The 24,388-nt window shown below is 43.4% G+C and overlaps 1 protein-coding gene across 4 annotated transcripts in view; it reads left to right on the top strand.

Moving 5' to 3' along the window:
- FBXO42 (F-box protein 42) overlaps nucleotides 1–24,388 on the top strand; it is a 127,936-nt gene that overhangs the window by 38,533 nt on the left and 65,015 nt on the right. Inside the window, exon 1 of one of the 4 annotated variants that reach the window (XM_040229384.1) lies at nucleotides 16,937–17,090. The exons of the other annotated variants lie outside the window; for them this stretch is intronic. The gene's annotated coding sequence lies outside the window, so the exon portion shown is untranslated. Of the gene's footprint in view, nucleotides 1–16,936; nucleotides 17,091–24,388 lie in introns of those variants that run through there. 4 annotated transcript variants of the gene reach the window in all.

Genomic DNA, 24,388 nt, shown 5'->3' with positions numbered 1-24,388 from the left:
TGACAGATTTTATTTTCTTGGGCTCCAAAATCGCTGCGGACAGTGACTGCAGCCATAAAATTAAAAGACACTTGCTCCTTGGAAGAAAAGCTATGACCAACCTAGGCAGCAGATTAAAGAGCAAAAACATCATTTTGCCAACAGAGGTCCGTATACTGAAAGCTGTGATTTTTCCAGTAGTCATGTATGGATGTGAGAGTTGGACTGTAAAGAAAGCTGAGTGCCAAAGAATTGATGCTTTTCAACTGTGTGTTGGAGAAGACTCTTGAGAGTCCCTTGGACTGCAAGGAGATCTAGCCAGTCCATCCTAAAGGAGATCAGTCCTGAATATTCATTGGAAGGACTGATAGTGAAGCTGAAGCTCCAATACTTTGGCCACCTGATGCAAAGGGCCAACTCACTGGAAGAGACCCTGATGCTGGAAAAGATTGAAGCCGAAAGGAGAAGGGGACAACAGAGGATGAGTTGGTGAGATAGCATCACCAACTCAGTGGTCATGAATTTGAGGAAACTCTGGGAGTTAGTGGAGGAGCCTGGCATGCTACAATTCATGGGGTCGCAAAGAGTCAGACGTGACTTAATGCCTGAACTACAACAGCTGTATGGTGGAGTTAGTATTGTTAGTACTTGTGAACCCCCCTTTTATCAGATGCTGCTTGAGAATAGGTTTGTACCGTAATTTGTGTACTTCCTATGAATGGACATTTTATTTTTAGCATTTGCTGTTGAAACAGTGCTGCACAGAACATCTTTTTTGCAGCTGTGCCGGGGTTTACTTCAGACATATTTCTGGAATTAGAATGTCTGGGTCATCTGGCATGTGCTTTTAAAATGTTGACATGATACTGTAAAAAAGATTTTAACAAGTATGGTTAGTTTTCCTTGACAGTCTTCAACTGATTGGAAACTTTAAATTATTTTTATCTTAAAATTTATCTTTATTTCTCTGTCATTGATTCATCCTATCCATTTACCCATTGTTTACCACTTGCTAGTTACTGAGGGCAGTATATACATGGATTAGACATAGTTGCTGAGAAAGATGTGTACCTGATTATTATATGTGGTAGAAAGTGAGAAAGAAAGATAAAGAGAATTGAAAAAAAAAGAGAGATTCCTTCTAATTGGAGAGATTAGGGAATGTTTTCCGAAGTAGGTGGTGCTTGAGCTACCCTCACAGGATGGGTAGGTTTGCGTTGCGTGTAGAAAATTATATCCCAAACAAAGACCAGCAGGGACAAAGGCCTTTAGAGGCAGGAAGGAAGAGGCGCTGTTGCGATCCCGCGTGGCTGAGGGACGGAGGACTAGGCCGCAGTGGAGGCAGGCGCACAGAGAGGGCGTCAGGCGCAGCTTGTGGTGACTTCAGCGATCAGGGGTCTTTGCTGTGCCCTGGCTCTGGCTGCCGCGGCGGCTCCAGGCGCTCCAGCCTGGCGGTGCTGACGCAGAGGCTCAGGTGCTCCACGGCACCCCGTCTGCTGCGTTAACAGGCACATTCTTCACCTTGGCACCACCAGGAAAGTCCTCTGGTGACTTTAAAATGATAACGCTAGCTATGGGAGACAGTGCTTCAAAAAGTAAAGAGCTGCCATACGATCTACCGCTCCACCTCTAGATGTCTATGCAAAAGGATTAAGAGCAAGAATTCACGCATTTATCTATCAGTCTTCATAGCAGCATGTTCACAGTAGCCAAACGGTGAAAACAGCAAACGTCCATCAACACATGCATGGATTAAACAAGATTTGGTGTATACATACAACGGAGAGTTATTCAGCCTTCAGAAGGAATGAAATTCTGAACTTCCCTGTTGGCTCAGTGAATAGGAATCCATTCGCCAGTGCAGGGGACACAGGTTTGATCCGTGGTCTGCGAAGGTTCCATGTGCCATAGGGCAGCTAACCCGTGCGCCACAGCCGCTGAAACCCACACGCTCTAGGGCCCATGCGCCGCAGCTGCTGAGCCTGTGAGTTGCCACCGCTGAAGCCTGAAAGCCTGGAACCTGCGCTCTGCAACAGGAGAGTCTCCTTAATGAGAAGCCCACGCAGCGCAGCTGGAGGAGGTAGGAGCACAGCAACGGAGACCCGCACAGCCAGGAAGAAAAGACTTTATAAAAACAAGGAATGACGTTCTGGCCTCATGCAACGTGGATGAAGCTGGAAAATGTTGCGTTAATTAGTAAAATAAACCAACACAGAAAGACAAGTGTTATGATTTCACTTATGTGAGATACCTAGAGAGCAGTTCATAGAGAAAGTAGAACTGCAGGAGTACAGTGGAGTAGGGAGTTAGTATTTAATGGATGTGGAGCTCATTTAGGGTGATGAAAAGTTCTGGACGTGGATAGTGGTGGTGACGATACAGAGTGAATGCACGTAATGCTGTGAAGTGTGTACTGTAAAATGATCGGCATGTTTTATGTGTATTTTACTACAGTAAAAACGCACACAGAAAATGTAATGCTAAATGTAAATATTAAAGAATTGGCACTGAGGAATCAATGAGGGGTTTTGATCTATATTTGCATTGTGAAGATGAATCCTGAAGTGAAATGAAAGTAGATTGGAGAAGGAAGGAGTAAGCAGTGGAAAATCAGCTAATTGTCTTCATTGTAGTCGTTTAGGTAAGAGAGGAGTTTGCCTTTAGGGCAACAGCAAGGCAGTTGGAAGGAAGGGATAATATGAGAGAAATCTGTTAATTAGATGTGAGAGGAAAGAGGAAAGGAAAAATAAAAGATGACTCCTCGGTTTGAGTCAGGTAAATGGAAGGAAAGAAGATAAGTGGATGCCTAGGAAGAGGAGTTTGCTGTCAGTTGTTTAGAAGGCAATTGAGAATTATCAAAATGTGGAGAGGTAGTTTAGGAAAGTTAGGCCTAGCATTGGAGGACTAATTTGTCTGTCCCTCTGCCGACCTACCCACCCATCCACGCATCTTCTTGAACAAGTATTGTATGGCATCCGCCTTATGCCAGATGCAGAGATGAACACATTTAGTCTGACCTCAGGGATCTCACAGTCCAGCAAGTCGCCCTTAGCAGTCATATTTGAGACCATGTCAGTCTCTAAGGAGAAGATGTAGCAAGGGCAAGGAAGGCAAAAATGGGATTTTCTGCGTCACCTCAAAATTTAGAGTATGAGAGGAGAAAGGAATTTCAAATTGAGGGGGGAGAGAGGTAGTGGAGACCAGTGCAGTTCGGTTCAGGTGCGCAGTCGTGGCCGACTCTTTGAGACCCCGTGGACTGAGCACAGCAGGCCTCCCTGTCCATCACCAACTCCTGGAGCCTGCTCAAATTCATGTCCATCGAGTTGGTGATGCCGTCCAACCATCTCATCCTCTGTCGTCCCCTTCTCCTCCTGCCTTCTGTCTTTCCCAGCATCAGGGTCTTTTCCAATGAGTCAGTTCTTCGCATCAGGGGGCCAAAGTATTGGAGTTTCAGCTTCAGCATCAGTCCTTCCAATGAATATTCAGTACTGATCTCCTTTAGGATGGACTGGCTGGATCTCCTTGCAGTCCAAGGGCCTCTCAAGAGTCTTCTCCAACACACAGTTGAAAAGCGTCAATTCTTTGGCGCTCAGCTTTCTTTATAGTCCAACTCTCACATCCATACGTGACTGCTGGGAAAACCATAGCTTTCACTATGTTAGCTGCTTTTCTCAGTAGAGACCAAGGGGAACATACAGCCGTCAGGAAGTAGATTGGATGTGAAAGTGAGCGTGACTGTGGTTGCTCGGCGTGTCTGGCTCTCTGCCGCCGCACGGGGCGTGCCTTGCTGTGCCTTGCCGTGCTTTGCCGTGCTCCTGAGCTCACGGGGTGCTCCAGGCAAGAGTTACAGCGCGCTGCTGCTTCCTGCTCCCAGGGGGTCTTCCCCACCGAGGGGTCAGACTGGAGTCTCCTGCGTTGAGCCACGGGGGAAGCCCAATGTGAAGGATCAAAATAGTGCTAAGATGAAGTTGGAAAATTTTAGAAATTTCTCTGAAATGAATTTGAAGTTTTGCTATTTGACTTTTTGTCCACAGCAGTCACGACAATGTAATCTTGTTTCCTTTTTCTTTGCGATTTGTCGTATTTTTTGATCTGTAGCTGATTGAGATAGTTAATTAGTGTGCCAGTGAGCTGTGCTTCCAGCTTTGGATTTCTGCTGTTACCAACAGAAGTTCCTACTTGGAACTTTAGTCCTTAGTTTTTAACCTTTAAAATATTATCTTCCTTTAATCTAAATTGGCCTAGCTCATAATATACATCTTTATTGTGGTAAAATATAGAGAAAATGAAATTAACCATTTTAGCCATTTTTACAGGTATTGCGCTATTACGGGTATTCACATTTTTAGTGTAATAATAGCCTTTCTTTATTCTTACTGCTTTTACAGTCTTATTTATTTTTGGCTGTGCTGGGCCTTCCTTGCTGCGTGCTGACTTGCTGTCGCTGTGGCGCTCAGGCGTCTCGTGGTGGCGGCTTCTCGTTGCAGTGCTCGTTCTCGGCTCCCGGGCGTCGACAGTTGGGCGTGCGGGCTCGCTAGCTCTGGCTCTCGGGCTCTGGAGCTCAGGCGCAGGGGCTGTGGCGCACGGGCTTAGTTGCTCTGAGGTGCATGGACTCTTCCCAGACCAGGCGTCAAACCCGTGTGCCCTGCACTGGCAGGTGGGTTCTTATCCACTGCACCACCAGGGAAATTGCTTAGTGCTTTTTAAATCACACCTTTTGCCCAACAATTTTTCAGCTTTCCCACATAGAAAACTGATTCTCTTTACTTAATTTCACTATAATGTTTAACCTTTTAAATTTGAAGTACCTAGTAGATTGATTCAGGAATGATATGTGGTATCTATACACACACTGGAATCCTACTCAGTCCTAAAAAAAAAGAATGAAATGTTGCCACTTGTAACAACATGGATGGCCTTGGAGCCTATTATGCTTAAAAAGTAAACGGAAGACAAATACTCAGTGATATCACTTAGATGTGGAATCTAAAAACTAAAGTAAACTATGAATATAACAAAAAACCAAGCTCATGGATATTGAGAACAAACGGTGCTTCCAGGGGGTGGGAGTGGGAGGGGCCATGACCGAGGGAAGGGGATTGAACAGTGCAAACTGCTCCGTGTCAAATAAAAAACCAAAGATAAGCTAAGGGGGTATATTATACAGCACATGAAATATTGCCAGCATTCTATAGTTGTAAATGGAGTGTAACCTTCAAACTGGATTGTACATCTGAAACTTACATATTATACGTCCATATACCTCAATAAAATTTTTTAAAGTACTTTTTTCCTTGTTGATTTTTTAAGAAGAAATAGAATGTTTTATATTTTATACCACATTGTACAGAAAAATAGTTTTGGGGGCAGTAATTATTTAGCTTTATCAAGTTTCCTTTCTCCATGTTTGCTTCAGAAATTTCTTTTAAAACAAAATACAAGACACAGATAATCACTGAAACCCTGTGTGTTCCCCTTCCAATCCCAGTTGTCTTTATCTCTCTCTAAAATAACCATCGAAAAAGCAAGAGAGTTCCAGAAAAATCATCTATTTCTGCTTTATTGACTATGCCAAACCCTTTGACTGTGTGGATCACAATAAACTGTGGAAAATTCTGAAAGAGATGGGAATACCAGACCACCTAACCTGCCTCTTGAGAAATCTGTATGCAGGTCAGGAAGCAACCGTTAGAACTGGACATGGAACAACAGACTGGTTCCAAATAGGAAAAGGAGTATGTCAAGGCTGTATACTGTCACCCTGCTTATTTAACTAATATGCAGAGGACATCATGAGAAATGCTGGGCTGGAAGAAGCACAAGCTGGAATCAAGATTGCTGGGAGAAATATCAATAACCTCAGATATGCAGATGACACCACCCTTATGGCAGAAAGTGAAGAGGAACTAAAAAGCCTCTTGATGAAAGTGAAAGAGGATAGTGAAAAAGTTAGCTTAAAGCTCAATGTTCAGAAAACTAAGATCATGGCATCCAGTCCCATCACTTCATGGCAAATAGATGGGGAAACAGTGGAAACAGTGTGAGACTTTATTTTTTTGGGTTCTGAAATCACTGCAGATGGTGAGTGCAGCCATGAAATTAAAAGACGCTTACTCCTTGGAAGGAAAGTTATGACCAACCTAGATAGCATATTGAAAAGGAGAGACATTACTTTGCCGACAAAGGTCCGTCTAGTCAAGGCTATGGTTTTTCCTGTGGTCATGTATGGATGTGAGAGTTGGACTGTGAAGAAAGCTGAGCGCTGAAGAATTGATGCTTTTGAACTGTGGTGTTGGAGAAGACTCTTGAGAGTCCCTTGGACTGCAAGGAGATCCAACCAGTCCATCCTAAAGGAGATCAGTCCTGAGTGTTCATTGGAAGAACTGATGTTGAAGCTGAAACTCCAATAGTTTGGCCACTTCATGCAAAGAGTTGACTCATTGGAAAAGACTCTGATGCTGGGAAGGATTGGGGGCAGGAGGAGAAGGGGATGACAGAGGATGAGATGGCTGGATGGCATCACCGACTCGATGGACATGAGTTTGGGTAAATTCCGTGAGTGGGTGATGGACAGGGGGGCCTGGCGTGCTGGGATTCTTGGGGTCACAAAGAGCTGGATGCGACTGAACTGAACTGAAAATAACCATAATGAATTGAGTGTTTATCATTCCTATGCAGGGCTGAATACATTACTATATATTCATGTATAGTGAGTTTATTTTATGCAGGTATTAATATAAATGACAGTTTTAATTTCAAATTTATTTTTGGCCATGCAACGTGGGTATACTGGATTTTAATTCCCTGAGCAGGGATCGAACCTGCACCCCCTGCAGTGAAATTGTAGAATCCCAACCACTGGACCTCCAGGGGAGCCCAGTTTTAATTTCAAGATGAGGAATCTTGCACAAAATCTATTCTGTTTGATTAAGTATTATATAATTTTTGTGAATGTGAAAAATGAATTGGTGAAGCATGTCTCTCTTTACTAACATATATAACTTATTTTTATTAATGATTTCCCTCATACTTGAGGTGTAAAGTTAATGTAACTTGCATTAAACTGACAGTATGTGTTTTATGAAATGTACATTTAGTGAATATTGGCCACCTGATGAGAAGAGCATACTCATTGGGAAAGACCTGGATGCTGGGAAAGATAGAAGGCAAAAGGAGAAGAAGCAGCAGAAGATGAAGTGGTTAGACAGCATTCGTGACTTCAGTGGTCACGAATTTGAGCAAATTCCAGGAGATGCTGGAGGATGGAGGAGCCTGGCATGCTGTCATCCATGAGGTCACAAAGAGTCGGATACAACTCAGTGGCTGAACAACAGCAACAAATATTTAATGACTATATGTATTTCAGTATATTAGCTTACTAGTTTAATGAAAAAGTGTATTCATTATTACTTCAACCAATTTTTGGATAACCACTGCTGCCAAATCAGTAGAGGGGTCTCAGCAGTGTACAGACTGCTGGTGTCTACTCTGATTGCGAAGGTTCTGAGAATGTATAGAAGTAGGATAAATAGAAGAGTCTTGCTGATTCCATGTCTGTGTATAAATGACTACATCTCAGTTATTGCAAATTGGATATCAGTGTCACTGCAAGTGAATGTTACTAAAATTCTTTCGTACCATCTAAATCTTCAATGTTCTTTCTCTTCCATCCACACCCCCCTCACCTGTATATATGTGTGTGATTTTTGCATTTCTTTCTAAACTAGATTCTAATAGGTAGCAAACATTTGCAGAATTTGGTGCAGTTGTGTTATTCAAATTCTGAAAATTAATTTTTCCTTCAGTTCTTTTCCGTTTTCAAATACCTTCTTGTTCTGGCCATAACACTATGTAAATAGAAAGAGATAAAGATGGTAATTAATTATACTGATCTGCTGTTTTAGTTAAGGCTTTTCTTTATAAAATTAAAATGAACAGCTAGAAATATAACCCTGGGCTTCCCTTAAGTAATGCTACATTTTATAAAAACTGATATAAACAACTTCTGGCTAAGCTGATTTTAAAAGAAAGTTCAAGAGAAAAATAAATTGTATAGGTTAGTTACTTTATCAGTAAATATAGTTTCTATACTAATTCTTTGTAGAAGATCATTATTAGAAAATTGAAATGTGAAAATATATTTTTTATTTATATACAAAGTATTCTATTCCGCTCAGAAGGCAGAACTAGTGATATTATTTGTACAGTTTGGTTCAGTTCAGTCGCTCAGTCATCTCCGACTCTTTGTGACCCCATGCCTGCAGCACTCCAGCCTCCCTGTCCATCACCAACTCCCGGAGCTCACTCAAACTCATGCCCATTGAGTCAGCGATGCCATCCAACCATCTCATCATGTGTCGCCCCCTTCTCCTCCCGCCTGCAATCTTTCCCAGCATCAGGGTCTTTTCCAGTGAGTCAGTTCTTCACATCAGGTGGCCAAAGTATTGGAGCTTCAGCTCCAGCATCAGTCTTTCCCATGAACACCCAGGACTGATCTCCTTTAGGATAGACTGGTTGGATCTCCTTGCAGTCCAAGGGACTCTCAAGAGTCTTCAACACCACGATTCAAAAGCATCAGTTCTTCGGCATGCAGCTTTCTTTATGGTCCAATTCTCACATCCATACATGACCACTGGAAAAACCATATCTTTGACTAGATGGACCTTTGTTGACAAAGTAATGTCTCTGCTTTTTAACATGCTGTCTACGTTGGTCATAGCTTTTCTTCCAAGGAGCAAGTGTCTTTTAATTTCATGGCTGCAGTCACCATCTGCAGTGATTTTGGAGAACAAGAAAAGAAAGCCTTTCACTGTTTCCACTGTTTCCCCATCTATTTGCCATGAAGTGATGGGATTGGATGCCATGATCTTCGTGTTTTGAATGTTGAGCTTTAAGTCAACTTTTTCACTCTCCTCTTTCACATTCATCAAGAGGCTCTTTAGTTCTTTGCTTTCTGCCAAAAGGGTGGTGTCATCTTATCTGAGGTTATTGATATTTCTCCCGGCACTCTTGACTCCAGCTTGTGCTTCATCCAGACCAGCATTTCTCATGATGTACTCTGCATATACGTTAAATAAGCAGGATGACAATATACAGCCATGACATATTCCTTTCCTGGAGTACATCAACAACAACCAGCCTGCTGTTCCATGTCCGGTTCTAATTGTTGCTTCTTGACCTGCATATAGATTTCTCAGGAGGCAGGTGGGGTGGTCTGGTATTCCCATCTCTTTCAGAATTTTCCACAGTTTGTTGTGATCCACACAGTCGAAGGCTTTGGCATAGTCAGTAAAGCAGCAGAGGTTTTTCCTGAACTCTGTAGTCTTTTTGATGATCCAGTGGAGGTTGGCAATTTGATCTCTGGTTCCTCTGCCTTTTCTAAATGCAGCTTGAGCATATGGAATTTCATGCTTTACATACAGTTGAAGCCTGGCTTGGAGAATTTTGAGCATGGCTTTGCTAGCGTGTGAGATGAGGGCAGTTGTGCGATAGTCTGAACATTCTTTAGCATTACCTTTTCAGTCCTGTGGCCACTGCTGAGTTTTCCAAATTTGCTGTGATTGGAGCTGATCAAACGAATCAAACTGATCACATGGACCACAGCCTTGTCTAACTCAATGAAACTAAGCTATGATGTGTGGGGCCACCCAAGACAGACAGGTCATGGTGGAGATTTCTGACAGAATGTGGTCCACTGGAGAAGGGAATGGCAAACCAGTACTCTTGCCTTGAGAACCCCATGAACAGTATGAAAAGGCAAAAAGATATGACACTGAAAACTCCCCAGGCCAGTAGGTGCCCAGTATGCTCCTGGAGATCAGTGGAGAAATAACTCCAGAAAGAATGAAGGGACGGAGACAAAGTGAAAACAGCACCCAGTGGTGGGTGTGACTGGTGATAGAAGCAAGGTCTGATGCTGTAAGGAGCAATATGCATGCGAACCTGGAATGTCAGGTCCGTGGAGCAAGGCAAATTGGAAGTGGTCAAACGAGATGGCGAGAGTGAATGTCGACATTCTAGGAATCAGCGAACTAAAATGGACTGGAATGAGTGAATTTAACTCAGATGACCATTATATCCACTAATGCTGGCAGGAATCCCTCAGAAGCAATGGAGTAGCCATCATAGTCAACAAGAGTCCGAAATGCAGTAGTTGGGTGCAGTCTCAAAACCGACAGAACGATCTCTCTTCATTTCCAAGGCAAACCATTCAATATCACAGTAATCCAAGTCTATGCCGCAACCAGTAATGACGAAGAAGCTGAAGTTGAATGGTTCTGTGAACACCTACCAGACATTCAGAACTAACACCCAAAAAAGATGTCCTTTTCATTTATTTTCTTGAGATTAGAATGTAAAAGTAGGAAATCAACAGATACCTGGAGTAACAGGCAAATTTGGCCTTGGAGTACAAAGGGCAAAGGAGTCTTGCCAAGAGAACGCACTGGTCATCACAAATACCCTCTTCCAGCAACACAAGAGAAGATTACACATGGACGTCACCAGATGGTCAACACCGAAATCAGATTGATTATATTCTTTGCAGCCAAAGATGGAGAAGCTCTATACAGTCAGCAAAAACAAGGCCAGGAGCTGACTGTGGCTCAGATCATGAACTCCTTATTGCCAGATTCAGGCTTCAATTGAAGAAAGCAAGGAAAACCACTAGACCATTCAGGTATGACCTAAATCAAATCCCTTATGACTATACAGTGGAAGTGAGAAATAGATTCAAGGGATTAGATCTGATAGAGTGCCTGAAGAACTATGGACGGAGGTTCGTGATATTGTACAGGAGGCAATGATCAAGACCATCCCCAAGAAAAAGAAATGCAAAAAAGCAAAATGGTTGTCTGAGGAGGCTTACAAACAGCTGAGTAAAGAAGAGAAGCTAAAGGCAAAGGAGAAAAGGAGAGATACACCCATGTGAATGCAGAGTTCCAAAGAATAGCAAGGAGAGCTAAGAAAGCCTTCCTCGGCGATCAATGCAAAGAAATAGAAGAAAACAGTAGAATGGGAAAGACTAGAGATCTCTTCAAGAAAATTAGAGATACCAAGGGAACATTTCATGCAAAGATGGGCTCGATAAAGGACAGAAATGGTATGGACCTAACAGAAGCAGAAGATATTAAGAAGTGGCAAGAATACACAGAAGAACTTTAGAAAAAAGATCTTTACGACCCAGATAAGCACGATGGTGTGATCACTCACCTAGAGCCAGACATCTGGAATACAAGGTCAAGTGGGCCTTAGGAAGCCTCATTACAAACAAAGCTAGTGGAGGTGATGGAATTCCAGTTGAGCTATTTCAAATCCTAAAGAAGGTACGTTTTCAGTTCAGTTCAGTTCAGTCGCTCAGTCGTGTCCGACTCTTTGCAACCCCATGAATTGCAGCACACCAGGCCTCCCTGTCCATCATCAACTCCCGGAGTTCACTCAAACTCAAATCCATCGAGTTGGTGATGCCATCCAGCCATCTCATCCTCTGTTATCCTCTTTTCTTCCTGCCCCCAATCCCTTCCAGCATCAGTCTTTTCCAATGAGTCAACTCTTCACATGAGGTGGCCAAAGTACTGGAGCTTCAGCTTTAGCATCATTCCTTCCGAAGAAATCCCAGGACTGATCTCCTTCAGAATGGACTGGTTGGATCTCCTTGCAGTCCAAGGGACTCTCAAGAGTCTTCTCCAACACCACAGTTCAAAAGCATCAATTCTTCTGCGCTCAGCCTTCTTCACAGTCCAACTCTCACATCTATACGTGACCCCTGGAAAAACCATAGCCTTGACTAGACGGACCTTGGTCGGCAAAGTAATGTCTCTCCTTTTCAATATGCTATCTAGGTTGGTCATAACTTTCCTTCCAAGGAGTAAGCGTCTTTTAATTTCATGGCTGCAGTCACCATCTGCAGTGATTTTGGAGCCCCCCCAAAATAAAGTCTGACACTGTTTCTGCTGTTTCCCCGTCTATTTGCCATGAAGTGATGGGACCGGATGCCATGATCTTCGTTTTCTGAATGTTGAGCTTTAAGCCAACTTTTTCACCCTCCTCTTTCACTTTCATCAAGAGGCTCTTTAGCTCCTCTTCACTTTCTGCCATAAGGGTGGTGTCATCTGCATATCTCAGGTTGTTGATATTTCTCCCAGCAATCTTGATTCCAGCTTGTGTTTCTTCCAACCCAGCGTTTCTCATGATGTACTCTGCATATAAGTTAAATAAGCAGGGTGACAATATACATCCTTGACGTACTCCTTTTCCTAATTGGAACCAGTCTGTTGTTCCATGTCCAGTTCTAACGGTTGCTTCGTGACCTGCATATAGGTTTCTCAAGAGGCAGGTCAGGTGGTCTGGTATTTGCATCTCTTTCAGAATTTTCCACAGTTTCTTGTGATCCACAGAATCAAAGGCTTTGGCATAGTCAATAAAGCAGAAATAGATATTTTTCTGGAACTCTCTTGCTTTTTCCATGATCCAGCGGATGTTGGCAATTTGATCTCTGGTTCCTCTGCCTTTTCTAAAACCAGCTTGAACATCTGGAAGTTCACAGTTCACGTATTGCTGAAGCCTGGCTTGGAGAATTTTGAGCATTACTTTACTAGTCTGTGGTTTTACATGATGAAAAATAGTTTCAGGAAATTTTCATTATAACAGCATGAGGTTTGTAATTATGGGATGATTACTTGACGTTGGAAAGATAGATATACCTGTGTATCACTGTTTCCCTGTGGATGCCTTGTGTTTATAAAGACATCTCCAGTGTTCTCTGGCTAAAGGATTTTGCTCACTAGAAGCCCAAGTCCAGTGAAACGGGCCCCATAAGACTGTTTTATCTCCCTTTGGACCTCTAGTATGTGGTGCTGCTTTTTATGGAAATTTCTTTCCTAGGCTTATATTGTAAAGTAGTTGTAAAATGCATATTTTTCTTTTAGTAATTTTTGCCTCATTGTGTGACAGAATTTACAGTTTGAAATAAAACTAAATAGTTTACTTTTTTGTGCTTGTTAAAAGCATTGATTCATCTCATTTATTGTTTCAGAGTATACAACTGCTTTTCTCAAAGGTAGCTTCATTAAGCATGTCTTCTGGTATAAAATTCGTATATATGGTAAAGCAAATTTATTTTCACTACTAACTCGTTTAGAATGTTCTACTTTAACCATTAGCTTTGGCGAATAGAATGTAAAGCAAAATACAAGGAATATTTGAGTATTTACTATATGCCTTATGTTTTTCCAAGAGTTTACATATACTAAAGCATTTAATTTTCATAAAGGCTTATGAGATAGGTATTACTGGTACCCACAATTTAGAGACGAGAAAACTAAGGCCTTTTAAAGAACCTTGAAAATATCACTGTTTTTTTTTTTTTCTTGGTCACCGCTCGAAGCATGTAAAACATCCCTGATGAGAGATGGAACTTGTGCCCTCTGCAGTGGAAGCACAGAGTCCTAACCACTGGATTGCCAGGGAAGCCCAAAGAAACTCTGAAATGTGATTTAAATGTAATTTCTTCAGGCAGTTGTGATTCTAGTCTAATTTTACTCATATTTATACAAAAGTATTGCTATACATTGTAACAACTGAAAGGGTACCGTTGAGGATTCTTGTAATAGAATCAGTTTGCCACTGTTTTCAGCAAACGCGTATCATTCTGTTACCACCCCATAGTATTCTGTTTTGTTTTTTTTTTTTTTTCAAAATTTTGGTCACACTGTGTGGCTTGTCGGATCTTAGTTCCCTGCCGAAGGATAAACCCGTGCCCCCAGCAGCGGAACTGCAGGGCCCTAACCCTTAGACTGCCAGTGAATTCCCAGTAGCATCTTTGGTTTTTGTCTCTGGGATCAGCAGACTTGGGATTGAACTCAGTTCTGCCTTCTTTTTATTCATTTATGTTTGTTGGTGTATTTACAATGTTGGGTTCATTTCTGCTCTATAATAAAGTGAGTCAGCTATATGTATACATTTAACCAGCTTGAAGCGAAGGGCCAGCTCATTGGAAAAGACCCTGATGCTGGGAAAGATTGAAGGGGAGAGGAGAAGGGAACGACAGAGAATGAGATGGGTGGGTGGCACCACCGAAGCGATGGACATGGGTTTGAGCAGGCTCGGGGAGATGGTGAAGGATAGGGAGGCCTGGCGTGCTGCCTCCACGGGGTTGTGCAGAGTCAGACACGACTGAGCGACTGAACGGTGAGCACATCTATCCCCTCCCTCCTGGGCCTCCCTCCCTCTCCCCGCAGCCACGCTCGGCCCCTCTCGGCCCTCACAGAGTGCAGGCGGAGCCCCTGTGCCGCCTGCTTCACCCGGGTCCGTGTGTTTTGCAGCTTGCCCCGCCTGCCGCCGCCTGCCCTCTGCAAGCCCGTCCTCTGCGCCCACGGCTCTGCGCCTGCCCTGCCGCCGGGCTCATCTGTACTCCTGCTGCTGCCCCTGTAGTTCGTGCTTGGTGGTTCAGTAAGCTCTCTTTTCTTTCTTCATTTTTTAACGATATAATGGAAAATTACAAACACGTGCATAAATACAGAAAATGATATGGGGAATCTCCGTGTACTTATCCCTTAGCTTCAGAAATTACGAACATTTTACCTTTATCTGTCTCCCCACTTTTGGAGAGAGGAGTGGTGCAGTGTTTTAAAGCAAAGTCAAGATATCCTACTACGTCACTAATATCTCTATACTATCTTTAACTAAGTTTTGTATCTTGAAGGTATTTTGTTCGTGAGTTTTGCAGTTCTTATCCAGGAAGTACACATTTACGATTGCTATTTCTTCTTGATGAATTAACTCCTTAATTGTTATGAAATGTCCTATTTTTTTTTTCCTGGTAATGTTCCTTGTTTTGAAGTCTATAGTCTTGTGTTCGGAGAAGGCAGTGGCACCCCACTCCAGTGCTCTCGCCTGGAAAATCCCATGGACAGAGGAGCCTGGTGGGCTGCAGTCCATGGGGTTGCAAAGAGTCAGACACGACTGAGTGACTCCAGTTTCCCTTCTCACTTCCATGCATTGGAGAAGGAAATGGCAGCCCACTCCAGTGTTCTTGCCTGGAGAATCTCAGGGACGGGGGGCCTGGGGGGCTGCCGTCTACGGGGTCGCACAGAGTCGGACACAACTGACGCAACTCAGCAGCAGCAGCAGCAGCAGCGTTGTGTTAACACAGACATTGCAGCTTTCTAATGCTTCGGTTTCCCTTATGTCTTTCCTGTCCTTTGTTAACACAGACATTGCAGCTTTCTAATGCTTCGGTTTCCCTTATGTCTTTCCTGTCCTTTGCCATTCAGCCTCTGCACCTTTATGTTTAAAGTGTATCTTCTCTCTACTGTTGGCTTATTAGCTGTACTTTTAGGTGTGTTTGTGGTTCTAGGGTTTACAACAGATACCAAATGCGTCACAGTCTACAGCACGCATTTTAAGGTTGTAAGCAGTCTGCTAGTCAAAGGCACGATGGGAAACCTCTTCACAGACAAGACCCAGTGCTCTTGCTGTTCCCCATGCTTGTGCCATTGTTGTCTTACAGCTTATTTGCATGTGTTGTGAACCTCACAGTATATTATGTACTCTTTAAGCAGGCGACTTTCAGGGAAATTTTTAAAGTGAGAAAGCAAAAGTCTCATAGTTACCCATCTATCTGTTGTTTGCTGTGTCTTCGTTTATTAGCTTCTGTGTATCCAGATTCCTAACTGGTGTCTCACGTCCTTTAGCGTTTCTTGTCCTGCAGGTGTACCAGCGTTATATCATTTCCACCTTGCCTGTTGGGACATGTTTCTGTTTTATATTCAGGGTATTACGTGTATACAGAATCCCAACTTGGTTATTTCTCTCTCAGCCCTTTGAAGATGTCACTCCGTGGACTCCCGGCTTTTGTAGTTGCTGGCGGTCACTCCCAGCCACTGGTTTTCAGCACTTTGATTATGATGTGCTTTTTGGTCTGGTTCTGTCATTGTGTGTGTGTGTTTTATTCTACCTGGTTTGTTTAGATTCTTGGAACCCTGGGTTAATAGTTTTCATCAAATTTGGAAAAGTTCTCACCATTTTAAAAAAGAATCTCTGCCTGGCTCATTTTCTGTTTTCTACCAGGACTGCAACTACAAGTGTGTTAGGCGGTCTGATATTGCTGCAAATGTTAGTGAGGCTGTGTTACATTTTTTCTCTGTTTCATTTTGGATCGCTTGTGTTGCTCATGTCTTAAGTTTCACCTATCCTTTGCTATAAAGTTTCACATATCCTTTCCTTCCGCCTTCTCTGATCTGCTGTTAATTACCTGCCCTGACATTTTCTTGTTATATGTTTTCATTTCTGAAAGGTTTTTGTTTTCACTTTAAATATCTCCTCTCTATTACGGTCCCGCTTCCCTTGAGGTGCGCGAGCACAACAGCGTCTTCTCTCTCTCTCTCTCTGACCGTGCGGGGGCCCCTCTAGCTGCGGCGCGGAGGCTTCTCCCGCGGAGCGCGGGCTGCGGCGCCGGCGTCAGTGCTGGCAGCGTGCAGTCTCACTGGTTGTCGCGCTCGAGCTCGGTCGCTCCCTCGCACGTGGGCTCCTCCCAGGCCAGGGGTCAAACCCGTGTGCCCTGAATTGGCAAGGGGATTCGTATCCACTGCGCCACCAAGGAAGTCTGACTTCTTTGTTAAAAAAGTATTTATTAGTTCTAAGTTTGGCTGCACTGGGTCTTCGTTGCTGCGTGCTGGCTTTCTCTAGTTGTGGTGAAAGGGGTGCAAGCTTCTCACTGCGGCGACTTCTCTCGTTGCAGGACACAGGCTCTGAGGCGTGGGCTTCAGTGGTCTTGGCTCGTGGGCTTAGTTGATCCCACAGCACGTGGGATCTTCCTGAACCGGGGATGGAACCGGTGTTCCTTGCATTGCATGACAGATTCTTAACCAGTGGAACACCAGAGAAGCCCTAGATTTTGTTGTTGTTGTTGTTAATGTGGACCATTTTTAAAGCCTTGATTGGGTTTGTTACAATACTGCTTGTCTTTTTCTTGGCAGGGTTGAGGGGGGCTGCGAGGCATGTCGGCTGTTAGCTTCCCAGTTCGGGACAGAACCTCCACCTCCTGCATCGGAAGGCGGCCCTAAGGTCTGGACTGCCAGGGACGTCCCTGTACTGCTCATCGCTGCTTTAAGGTCCTTGTCGTCGTCTTCCGTACGCCATTTCAGGGTTTTTCCTATCGACTGGATTTTCTCTTGGTGTGGGTCTTTTCGGTGGGTGGGGGAGTTCTCTTGGCACATCTAGTCATTTTTGGTTGGGTGTTGGATAAGTGTTTGGCTTTGCTGTCTTTCTTTAAAGAGTGTTTTGGCAGGCAGTTAAGTTGCCAGCTGATCAGTTTCATCTTTTTGAGGCCTGTTTTTAGGTCTTGCGAAGGAAAGTTATGACCAACCTAGATAGCATATTAAAAAGCAGAGACATTACTTTGCCAACACAGGTCCGTCTAGTCAAGGCTATGGTTTTTCCTGTGGTCATGTATGGATGTGAGAGTTGGACTGTGAAGAAGGCTGAGCGCCAAAGAATTGATGCTTTTGAACTGTGGTGTTGGAGAAGACTTTTGAGAGTCCCTTGGACTGCAAGGAGATCCAACCAGTCCATCCTAAAGGAGATCAGCCCTGGGATTTCTTTGGAAGGAATGATGCTAAAGCTGAAGCTCCAGTCCTTTGGCCACCTCATGCGAAGAGCTGACTCATTGGAAAAGACTCTGATGCTGGGAGAGATTGGGGGCAGGAGGAGAAGGGGACGACCGAGGATGAGATGGCTGGATGGCATCACTGACTCAATGTCTGTCTCCTCAACTCAGAAACCGCTGGCTCTTGCCGCTTCCCCTCACTTTTACTGAGGTCCAAAAATTGCCTTCAGGCAGAAGGCCTCAGCAGTTAGTCTTTTTAGTGTGATTTAGGGCCATGATTCATTTAAAATTTTAGAACAAGCATGCTTCACAGTCAGTTCTTCGTGCTTCCCTTGTATGACTCATGAGGTGTGATTTCCGGTGGGCTCACAGATTGAGCTGTAGATTCAGATGGTATTTATTGCCTGATCTCTCTCATTAGAATGTTTTCTATCAGTCTTTTATATAATAGCTTATATAATAATCACCCTTTATTGATTATAAATTATTAGAGTTTACAAAATGGTGACTTTCTGTCATTCCTTCTTCATCTAGGTAGAATTTCTCCCAAAGTTCTTTCTTGTATTAACTATTTGGTTATGGTTAGTATAGGAAAGACAGGAAAAGAACTTGGTTCTTTCCCTTTGTTAAGTTTTAGTAATCATGAGTTAATCCATTAGCAGCCTCTCCTGATGACCAGTGAATTTTCTTTGCTATCATTTGAACTGACAACGTTAATATATTTGATACATTTAAATGCATAATAGCTTCCTTAGGGTTTGTGTTTTTACGCTCAGGCTGTTTCTTTCAGGGGTGTGGGGTGCCTTCAGGCTGGGTCCTGTGCCCTTCTGCTGTGACTGCTCCTGCCCCCAGTAGCCTCTTTGCTTTGGGCTCAAGAAGACATGCCAGGCTCTTCTTCTGCATTTCCTGTCCCACTTGGAGAAACAGCGGTTCTGGAAGGAGACCTGCTTCATTTTAGTGGAAATACACTCTGTAGAGACCACAGTCCAGGCGGCCGGGTGCTCACTGCTCCTGAGATGTCGTTGTTTGTGTTCTGAATCTTTTTCAATGAACCAGGCTAGGAAATACTTTCTTTTAAGAGAGAAAAAAGGAGTTCCTACTGATATTTTTGATTTGTATTTATAATTGCAGGAGTTTTATTTTATCTCTTTAATTTTATACTTGTATCTGTTTTTGTTTTTTGTTTTGGTTTTAGCTTTTAATGGAGTAAACAGAATTATTTATTTGCTTTACACTGTACCTGTAGAATTAAAAAAAAAAAGGACAATGGCAATATTGTTACTATAAGTAAGACTACTGAATGCAGCTTTTTTATGGATTTTTTTGTGCTTAAAATATAACACACAAATGATGTGTAGTAAGAAATACTGCTTTTTAAAGCTGCTTGAACTAATCTCCATCTCTGTGGTGGTAGGCCACCTGTTTGCTGTACAGTTGGGTATGACAGTGGTTTTCAAATAGTTTTTCCTTGACAATTTCTCAAGATCACTGTTTCCCACCCTGAAACTCTCTGTAATATATTTACTTTCTTCCGGAGAAGTTTAATTTTAATGCATGCCTGTTTGTCTATTTAGCTCATCTTTATGTACTCTCCATTTTACATACTCCTTTTTGAAGTATTGATTATGGTTTGCAGCTTAAAAGAAGTAACAGAAGTATATAACTCCTAACAAACTAGGAATTATCTTTCTTTTGTATGATACTTTTATTGTGTGGCTGGGAACTCTGTTAGTGTATGTCAGTTTGATTTTAAAATTAGTAAACTGATCTGAAGTAGTAATGTGAAGCAATTAAATTACGGGTATTTAGTTTTATAGTATGTTCTTACTTATGGATTTCTTTGAAGGAATATTTAGAAACTAATACAGCATTGGAAATCAACTATATTTGAATAAATTTTTTTAAAAAAGAATATGTCAAAGTCAGCTGTTTTCCCTAGTGGCTCAGTGGTGAAGAACCCCTGCCGGTGCAGGAGACATGGGTTAGATACCTGGTCCGGAAAGATCCCACGTCCCTCAGAGCAGCCAAGCCCGTGCGCCACAGCTCTTGAGCCTGTGCTCTCGAGCCTGCAGCCTGCAGGGCCTCGAGCCTCTGCTCCCCGAGAAGAGGACCCACTGCAGCGAGGAGCCCAGCCACCTGGAGCTGAGGAGCAGCCCCCGCTCGCCACGGCTGGAGAGAGGCTCGCGCGGCACTGAAGACTGGCACAGCCAAAAGATGCATGGAAATAAGGAGATAAGATGATTTTTTAAAAAGTAATCTGTTCAGAGCAGATCATTCAGTTGACCTTTGGCTCCAAGTACAGAATCTTACCGTCGCATATTTCTTTCTACCTGGAATTTAATATTACAGTCTTTTTTTGAATACATTTGTATTTTGTACAGTCTTTGCTTATTTTTATAAAAGTGGTACAAAGTACCATGTTTTGACATTTCTTGTTGTTTTTTTTTTTTAAAAACGGACAATTGATAGAGTATGCAGAATCAGTTTCCCTGAGATTATAGCAAATTTAAAGAAAGTCAGAGATAGAAATTAATTTCCTTCACTCCATTCTTTTAAATGTGGACTCTTAAATTAGGGTGTTAAAGATTTTTAGCCATCATGCTCTCCATCTGAATACGGTATGATACAACACATATAGAAAGGCGATTGGCATTGGCAGTTTTCACTTATTCCTGGACGTTCTGTCTTAAGGCATATTTTCTGCCTAAAACCAAAATTCTGGCTGGGCATGCTGTATCTTGATTGGCTTTTGTGCTCTTGCCTTTGTCTGGACTTTATTGGAAGTCCTAGAAATAAGATGTGAAATATGAGTTTTAATTAGGTAAGTTATTAATGAGGAGAGTTGTTAACTTGTGAAGTGGTGAAAAGTAGTAACTATCTGTATTATTTATCTAATGTTGGCTTAGGTCTTGGTGGCCACCTAACTCAACAAATATTTATACAACTCTCAGATAATCAAGATACTGTGCAAAATGAATAGAAGGCCAGACGCATACTTGATTTTTTTTTAAATGAAGCCGCGGTTGCCACTGTTTATTTTTGTGGTTTTAGCTTGTTCTTGGCTGCGATGGGGCTCTCTTGCTGCCCACAAGCTCCCCTCAGTTGGGCGGGCGGGGCTGCGCTCGCCGTTCGGGGCTCCTCACTGGCTCATCACTGCGGTGGCGTCTGGTTGCCGAGTGTGGACCCGGGGCCCTGGCTCGGGAGGTGCGGGGCACAGGCTCAGCTGCCCTGAGGCCTGTGGGGTCTTGTGGACCAGGGATCGGACCATGCCCCCTGCGTTGGCAGGCAGATTCTCAACCACTGGACCACCTGGGAAGCCCCTGATAAGCTTTTAAAGCCCATTTTATGATTTTAAAATCAAATTAAAATTAACAGCTGTATACACTGCAGGTGGGAGTGTAAATTGGAACATCACTTTAAAAGACAGTTTGGCATTGCCTAGTAAATATGCATAACCCACACCCAGCAATTTCACACCCGGATATGTGCTCTAGAGAATTGTTTTTCACCCTGGGCTTGTAACCCATTAGAATGAAGACAGTTTAGTGGCATTTGACCAACAATTTTCTTAAATGATTAATGCAGTAGAAAATATCAGTTACTTTACTGTAAGGGTATTATTTTGTGAAACCTTTTCCTAGTTATGTGTCTGTATATATGTGGGCGGGCTGTGAGGTAAAATATGTGTTCTTATTGTGGTTGCTGTCAAGAAAATTTGAAAGCCACTATTCTAGAGAAGGTATAAGTGCTTGTTATTTCATAAGAAGTAACTGATTTCATTCAACAAAGATAAATTATGACTGATTCATACAACAAGATTTTACGCTACAGTGAACTGCAGCTTGTCTAACACCTAAGCAATGTATTTTTTATGTGACATTCTTACGGGTGAAGCTGTAAAGAAAAGCAAGGGATTAATAAATATAACAGCATAGTGACTACTTCTGGTTGGAAGTGAGAGTGTCAGTCGCTCAGCCTTGTCTGACTCTTTGCGACCCTGTGGGCCGTAGCCTGCCGGGATCCTCTGTCCATGGGATTCTCCAGGCAGGAATACTGGCATGGGTTGCCGTTTCCTTCTCCAGGGGATCTTCCTGACCCAGGCATCAGGACCCTGCCTCCCGCACTGCAGGGAGATTCCTTACCATCTGAGCCACCAGGGAAGTGGTACTTCCGGATGAGTCAGGGTGAAGGTTGAGAGGAGGTAAAGGTAAAGAGGAGAGTGAAAAGGCTGGCTTGAAACTCAGCCTTCAGAAAACTAAGATCACCATGTCCAGTCCCATCACCTATGGCAAATGGGCGGGGAAACAATGGAGACAGTGACAGACTGTTTTCTTGGGCTCCAGAATCTCTGCAGATGGTCACTGCAGCCATGAAATTAAAAGACGCTTGCTTCTTGGAAGAAAAGCTACGAAACCTAGACAGCATATTAAAAAGCAAAGACATTACTTTGCCAACAAAGGTCTGTATACTCAAAGCTATGGTTTTTGTAGTCGTCATGTATGGATGTGGGAGTTGGACCATAAAGAAGACTCAGTGTCAAAGAATTGATGCTTGTGAACATTGGAGAAGACTCTTGAGAGTCCCTTGGACTGCACGGAGATCCGACCAGTCCATTCTAAAGGAGATCAGCCCTGAATATTCCCTGGAAGGACTGATGGTGAGAAGCTGAAACTCCAGTACTTTGGCCACCTCATGCAAAGAGCTGACTCATTAGCAAAGACTCTGATGCTGGGAGGGATTGGGGGCAGGAGGAGAAGGGGACGACAGAGGGTGAGATGGTGGGATGGCATCTCTGACTCGATGGACATGAGTTTGCGTGAGCGCCAGGAGATGGTGAAGGACAGAGAAGCCTGGTGTGCTGCAGTCCATGGGGTCGCAAAGAGTTGGACACGGCTGAGCAACTGAACCACAGCAACACAAGGCTGAGCAGGGCCTCAGAGGCTCCTAAAGGTCCTGGTGTTCTGTTTTCTGACTGAGATGTGGGTACACAGTGATTAATTTTAAAAAAATTGTGCATCTGTGTTCTGTGCAGTTTTTTATTGTAAATTTATGTAACAAAGCTTACCATTTTAATAGTTTTTAACTATAGTTAAGTGACATTGAGCACATCTGCGTTGTTGTGTTATTCATCCCAGCACGTTTTGTCCTCCTCTGAAACTCCGTGCGCGTTAAGCAGTAGCTCCCTGTCTCCCCGGCCTCTGTCTGTCTCCCCGGCCTCTGTCTGTCTCCCTGGCCTCTGTCTCCCCGGCCTCTGTCTGTCTCCCCGGCCTCTGTCTGTCTCCCCGGCCTCTGTCTGTCTCCCCGGCCTCTGTCTCCCCGGCCTCTGGCTGTCTCCCCGGCCTCTGGCTGTCTCCCCGGCCTCTGAATCCCTGGTGGCTGCCGCACTCTCTAGCTGTTTGACCTGAGTGCTCTGGGTGCCGCGTGGAGTCAGAGTTGTGTGTTTGGCTTGCTTCGCTTAGCATGGTGTCTTCCGGCGTCCCCTTGTGGCGTGTGTCAGCATCCATTCCTGTTTAAGGTAACTCGTATTCCTTTGTTGTGTGTCTGCTGCGTTTTATTTGTCCATGACCCACTGATGGGCATTTGTGTTGTTTCCACCTTTTTGCTGTTGTGAACGGTGCTGCTCTGAACATGAGTATACAGATATCGTTCAGTTCTTCTGTTAAACAGTTATTCCTTCTGGAAACTTCCTACTGGTCCAGTGGTGAGGACTCAGCGCTTCCAGTGCAGGGGCCAGGTCAGGGGACTAAGGTCTTGTAAGCTGTGTGGCACAGCCAAAAATGATAATACTAAAACTTCAAAAATGTGTTTCTTCCAATGGAATAGCTCTGTAGTGGATGAGTGAACTAGAAAGATGAACTGAAGCTATGAAGTAGTGATTGCTCTAGTCATCCTTACCCCGGGGGAGACTTTTGTTTTCTTTATTATTTTGTAGACTTTCCTCTGGATCCTGAAGAGTTTTCAAACTTAAATCATTTTGGAATGAGGTTTGGACTTGTTCCTTTTTATTCTTTTCTTTCTTTTTCTTTTTTTTTTAAATGTAGCATAAAATAGTATCTTATGTTTTAAGGTTTGGCTTCTGTGGAAAGTTTGAAATTGTAAGTGTCACTGCAACACCCCTAAATAACAGTAGTAAGAATTGATATGTTTCATTGCAGTTTAAAGAAGAAAAGTGCTACAGTTAAGTCTTGCTAAAAATATAGACCTTAAGAATTTAGTAGGGGAAACACATGAGTAAAAAGCATTATAAATCTACCAGCCAGTGAAGCAAAAGACCAGCTAAGCTCCTTCTAAAAGAGATGAGGCTCCATTCATCTTTCATCATTCTTGCCAGTAGCTGTCATTGTCTCTTTCTCTAGCATTAGGAAATGGTTTCCCAGCACACTGGGAGTTTTAATTTAAATTAGCCTTTTAATAAATTCAGACTATATAACCTGTTTAAATTGTGGACTTCTTTCACAAACGAAATAAGGAGTAAAATGAAATGTTAATATCATGGCATGTAGTTAAATCGTAGTTCCGAGAGTACGGGCCCAGGTTCATACTGCCCTGAGGGTCTCTGCATGCGTGTGTTTGTGAGGCCTCTCCTCTCTGGCTGCGCTGGGTCTGCGCTGCTGCGCGCAGGCTTTCTCTGGCTGCGGCCAGCGGAGGGCTGCTCTCTGGCCCCATGCGAGGGCGTCTCTCCCGTTTGTGAGAGGCCCTGGGGCGCGTGTGCATCAGCGGTTGCACTCCATGGACTCAGCTGGGGTGTATGAGCTCAGTTGCCCTGTGGCATCTGGACTCTTCCCAGAGGAGGCATCAAACCTG

Source organism: Oryx dammah, unplaced genomic scaffold, assembly GCF_014754425.2.
Source record: "Oryx dammah isolate SB20612 unplaced genomic scaffold, SCBI_Odam_1.1 HiC_scaffold_27, whole genome shotgun sequence".
NCBI classification, from domain to species: domain Eukaryota; kingdom Metazoa; phylum Chordata; class Mammalia; order Artiodactyla; family Bovidae; genus Oryx; species Oryx dammah.
This window is presented reverse-complemented; position numbering and strand designations above follow the sequence as displayed.